We start from the raw sequence: 5652 nt of genomic DNA, 5'->3' as shown, positions 1-5652 counted from the left end.
GTCATAATTTTCTGACAATACATACCTATGAAAGGATAAGAAACCTAGCTCAGAAAAGTAGAAAATAGCACACTACAAATCACAAAAAATAGGTTTCAGACAACACACAGCTATGAAAGACTAAGAAATCCAACTCAGAAAAGTCAAAATAGCAAACTACATATCCCAAATCTTAAGTTTCACTCAACACACACCAACGAAAGGCTATGAAACCTAGCTCATAAAAGCCTGAAATAGCAAACTACTCATCCCAAACTATTGGTTTCAGACAGCATTCACCTAGGAAATACTAGGAAACCTTAGCTCAGAAAAGCCTGAAGTAGCAAACTACACATCCCAAATCATAGGTTTCAGACAACACACATCAACGAAACACGGGTGCTCGGGGAGAGCCTTTGAGGGTCTGTGGGTCCCTTGAGGGTCGGTCGTCCTTGGGGAGCGCGGGGGGACCTTTGGGGACCGGGGGAGGGCCTTGGGGGGTCGGAGGAGGGCGTTTGGGGGATAACATTTCGAAATTTTTACTTTTTAGTTTACTTTTTTTTTTGCGGCGCATCCCTGTGGCGCCTCCTGCGGCTCTTGCCTTCGGTGCCTCCCTGCGGCGTATCCCCTGCGGCACTGTCCAGACCCACGATACATCCGCGCGGCGAATCCTGCGGCGCTTTCCTGGCCCACGACGGATCCTGGTGGCGCTTTTCTGGTCCGGGGGACCTTTGGGGACCGAGGGAGGGCCTTTGGGGCACAGGGAGGGCCTTTGGGGCACAGGGAGGGCCTTTGGGGGTCCGAGGAGCAGTTGGGGGCCTGGGGGACATTTGGGGACCGGTGGAGGGCCTTTGGGACCCCGTTGGTCCTTTGGGAGCTCGATGGGCCTTTGGGGGGCCATGGGATGGTCTTTGGGGGTCTGGGTGAGCCTTTGGGGGGCGCCGGTGATCCTTTGGGAGCTTGGGGGGCCTTTGAGGACCAGGGGCTTCCTTCGGGGTTGGGTAGGAGGATTGGAACCCTTTGGGGTTGGGTTAGAGGACCTCACAACACTGTTCATATGAAACTTGTGTATTATAACGACCATAGAGTTTCACCATTAAATTCTCTTCTAAAATCTCTTCAAAAATCTTCTTTTAAAATGTCTCTATCTGTTTCACCGAAATAGCTCCATAACCTGTCTAAAACGGTTTCACTCAAATAATCCCTAAACATAAATTCAGCGTGTTCCTTTGTTATTGGCATCTCTGTGCTAACACATTTCAAATTAATGAGAAACCTTTTCGCGCGCTAAAACAATTCATCGCTAAAATGTTTCTTGGAGAATTGTTTCAATGGCCTTTGGTTATTAATATCTTTTGGAGTTCGACCAGTAGAACTGTTCCCGAGGCAAAGACATTAATGATTTGGATCTATTCCTGGAGAAGTGTTTCTAGGCGAAAATTTTTAAAGTCTGACAGATGATGTCATTGATTGATTGATCTGTCAAGAAAGGGGAAATTAATTTGTTGTTTCTAAGGGGAATTATTGATTCACGATAGGTGAATTGAGGTCAACAGCACAGGTGTTCCAAGGTCGATGTTGTTGTTGTTGTAAGTGCACGCTCTCAGCGAATGTCAAGGTCGATGTTGTTGTTGTTGACACACTTGGAAATTTAGGTCATTGACCCCATTAACCACGTGTTCTCTCTAGGGACTCTATGCCCATATTTGGACCATAAACCACGTGGTGATCGTGGGAGTTTTAAAAAAAAGTGTCCGGATCGGGATTCGAAGGGGTATTGTAATCGTGGGGTCAATAGGGGCCATTCTACTATTATTATCTACATTTCTTACCCAGAGGCACTTCATATGGAAGGTTTCGTTGTATAAAATTCAAAGGGGGCTCATTCAATTGGAAATCGAGAGTTCTAGTGCCTTTTTTAAGGGTCAAAAGTGATTGGAAGGCAACTAATACCCCTTCCACGCCCACCAGTTCCCCAAACGCATCCGATCAAAATTTTGAGATAGCCATTTTGTTCAGCGAAGTTGATTTCCAGATAGAAATTATGTTTTTCAGGAGGACACTCCCCCACAGCCCTCAGGGCAAGTATTGTAAGTTATGCCCTAGGGGCATATAAGGTTTTATAGAAAGTTTTGTCGTAGAAACTTAAAAAAGGACTCATTCGATTGAAACTTCATGGGACTAGTGCCATTTCTAATAGTCAAAAGTGATTGGAGGGCAACTAACACCCCTTCCACGTCCACCATTTCCCCAAACACATCCAATCAAAGTTTTGAGATAGCCATTGTATTCAACATAGTCGAAAATTCCGGACAGTAGGTCTTTGAGCATAAACCCCGCCCCCCCAAGGCCCTCCGGGCTCGGGGGGTACGTTATGCCTTGGGGCCATATATGGTTATTAAGGCGGGACTGCTCGTATAAACATCAGAGCGTTAATTTTATTGGAAATTTAAAGTCCTAGTTCACTTTTTAAACGTCAAAATATATCGGAGGGTAACAAGCTCCCCCCCCCCCAAAAAAAAAAAGAACAAACTTTTTTTTTCCAATGCATACCAATGAAAATTTTGAGATAGGTATTTTGTTAAAAATAGTTCAAAGATCATGTAAAAAAAATTTCAATGTCGACAAAACCCCCGAGGGCGAGAGGGCAGACGCTATAAGTTATGCCCTGGGGGCATATATAGGTCTTTTGGAAGGGATGCTCGTATTAACTTCAAAGAGGGCTAATTTTATTGTAAATTAAAAGGTATAGTTAAATTTTTAATATTAAAAAGTGATTGAGGGACCCATAGCCCCCCCCCCTCCACGTCCTTTTTTCTCAAACCCATCCAATAAGAACTTTGAGATAGCCTTTTTTTAAAATAGTTCAAAGACCATATAATGAAAACTTCGGGGTCGACCCAACCCCCCAGGGCCCAAGTGCAGGCCTTGTACGTTATGCCTTGGGGGAATATATGGTTCTTATGGAATGAGTTTATTGTAAGAGATTCAGAAAGGACGAATGTGATCTTAAACTGTCATGTCCACTTCAGTTTTTGAGTATCAGAAGAGTTAGGGGGTCACATAGCCCTCCCCCCCACGCCCCTTTTTTTCGAATGTATCCGATACAAAATTTGAGATAGCCATTAAGTTAAAAAGTTGTTCAAAAGTCAGAGAAAAAAACTCAGGTGTCGACACAACCCTTCAGGGCCCGGGGGCAGACGTTATAAGTTATGCCCTGGGGCATATATGGTTCATATATAAGGGATGCTCGTATAAACTTGAGAGAGGGCTGATTTGGTTGGAAATTGAAAGTTCGATTTCAATTTTTAATGCTCAAAAGCGATCCGAGGGCAAATAGCTCCCCCCACGCCTTTTCTTCCAAAGCCATCTGATGAAAATTTTGAGATAGACATTTATTTTAAAAAAAATAGTTCAAAGGTCGGATAAGAAAAACTCCGGTATCAATACAACCCCCCCGGGCCCGGGGGAAGGCGTTCTAAGTTATATCCTAAAGGCATGTATGGTTCTTATAAAAGGGATGCTTGTTTGGAAAGTGAAAGTTTCTGCTAACTAACCCCCCTCTCACGCCCACCATTTCCCCAAACACATCAGATCAAAATTTAGGGATAGCCATTTTGTTCAACGTAGATTAAAGTTCTGGAAATTATGTCTTTGAGGATGACAAATCCCCACACTTCTCAGGGCAAGGATTGTAAGTTATGCCCTGATGGCATATAAGGTTTTTATAAATAGTGTTTTCGTAAAAACTTGAAAAAGGACTCACTCAAATTAGAAATTGAAAGGGCTACTGCTCTTTTTAATAGTCAAAAGTAATTGGCAACTAATCCCCCTCTCACGCCCACCATTTCCTAAAGCACATCCAATCAAAATTTTGAGATAGCCATTTTGTTCGACGTATTTGAATGGTCTGGAAACTATGTCTTTGAGTATAACAAATCCTCCAAGCCCTCAGGGCAAGGATTGTAAGTTATGCCCTGGGGGTATATAAGTTTTTTTTACAGAAAACATGGTCATATAAACTTCGGAGAGGCTCAGTGGATTGGTAATCAGACGCTCTAGTGCTCTTTTTAAGAATCGAACTGATCGGAGGGCAGCTACCCCCCTCCTATACACACCCGCGTCATATTGTCCTGAAATGCATCTAATAGAAATTGTGAGACAGCCATTCTATTCAAAATAGCCTAAATGTCATATAATAAGTTTTTTGGGGTTGATACAAACCCCAGAGATTAGGGGCAAGGGTTGAAAGTAATGCGCAGGGGATGCAATTAACTCGTTACTCGGCTCACAGCAATTCAATCAGTATATACTTATAATAGACCCAAGCCTCTGAAAAAAAAAATTACAGCAACTTCTTAAGTAACAGAACAATCAAATCATTTCATCTTCCTTCTTTTCTTCGTGTAATTCAACAATGACTTTTGTCAATGCTCAAATTCAACTTGGCCGGGGTTTTGACCTGATGACCAAAACGAGTAACCATCGTGCTTCTTCTGTAGCTATTCTGTTCTGCCTGAACCGGATCTGTGGCCTCTGTTTCTTTCTCTTTGACGCCCACCCTTGGTGTTGGAGGCTCTGCTGTAACGGGGCCCGCAGTCTCGTGGGGATTGTCTATTGAATCGGTCACGTTTTCGGATGTTGAGGTGCTCATTGATACCCGCTGTTCTTCGGCAGGTTGGGATTTTGTTTGGAAATTTTCACCGTCATGTGGGTACGTCACGGTCGGTTCTTGTCTTGGTTTAATGTAAATGCTGTTGGAGCGAAATGTCCCTCCTCCTTAGAAATGAACATAGTATGAACGAGGTTTAACATCGGTTTTAAAACCGTTGCCTTCTTCCGGGGTCCCTGGTCAGTCAATTGGAACTCCATTTTCTCACCCGATTTTAGCGGTTTCACGCTCCTAGCGTTTCGATTGGAGAACTTGCTTTGGGCCTCTTGGGCCTTCTTCCTCTGTTGCCTGAATCTGTCAAATCGGATAACCTCGGGCTGCAAGCTTTGTGTGATACTGGGCAGGAGAGATCTCAACTGAAGTCCAATCATTACTTGAGCGGGGGAAAAACCATCGACGGGTGTGTTTCGGTAGTCCAAGAGTGCCAAATATGATTCACTCTTGCTCTCGGTGGCTTTCATCAAAAGTCTTTTGGCCATTTGAACACCCTTTTCACTCATGCCGTTGGACTGGGGGTAGTTCGGGCTTGAGGTTGAATGGATGATTCGCCAGTCTGTCATGAACTCCTCAAATTCCTTTCCACTGAACTGGGGGCCGTTGTCGGTTGTGAGTTGCTCGAAAATTTCATATCGGCTGAAATGAGATTTTAGTTTGGCTATGACCTGCCGTGACGTGGTGTTTGTCAGGCGGTCAACCTAAGAAAACCGACTCATGTAATCAACAATGACCATGTGTTCTTGTCTGTTGAGCTGGAACAGGTCAACAGCTACATGCTGGAAAGGGTAGTCTGGTATTTTGTGCGGGATCATCGGCTCCTTCTGTTGGTTCGGGGCAAACTTGGCGCATACTTCACACTGGCCAACCATTCTCTCGATATCTCATGTGATTGCCTGGCCAGAAAACAGAAGCTCTGGCCCTCTCTTTAGTCTTCCCCACTCCCAAATGAGAGGAGTGTAGTTGGTCTAATATGCCTGGTCTTATGCATCTTGGGATGACTATAC

Source organism: Artemia sp. Qi Xiang Cuo, chromosome 1 (genome assembly GCF_049724085.1).
Source record: "Artemia sp. Qi Xiang Cuo chromosome 1, ASM4972408v1, whole genome shotgun sequence".
In the NCBI taxonomy this organism is placed as follows: Eukaryota; Metazoa; Arthropoda; class Branchiopoda; order Anostraca; family Artemiidae; genus Artemia; species Artemia sp. Qi Xiang Cuo.
The sequence above is the reverse complement of the archived record's forward strand: the minus strand, read 5'-3'. Positions refer to the sequence as shown.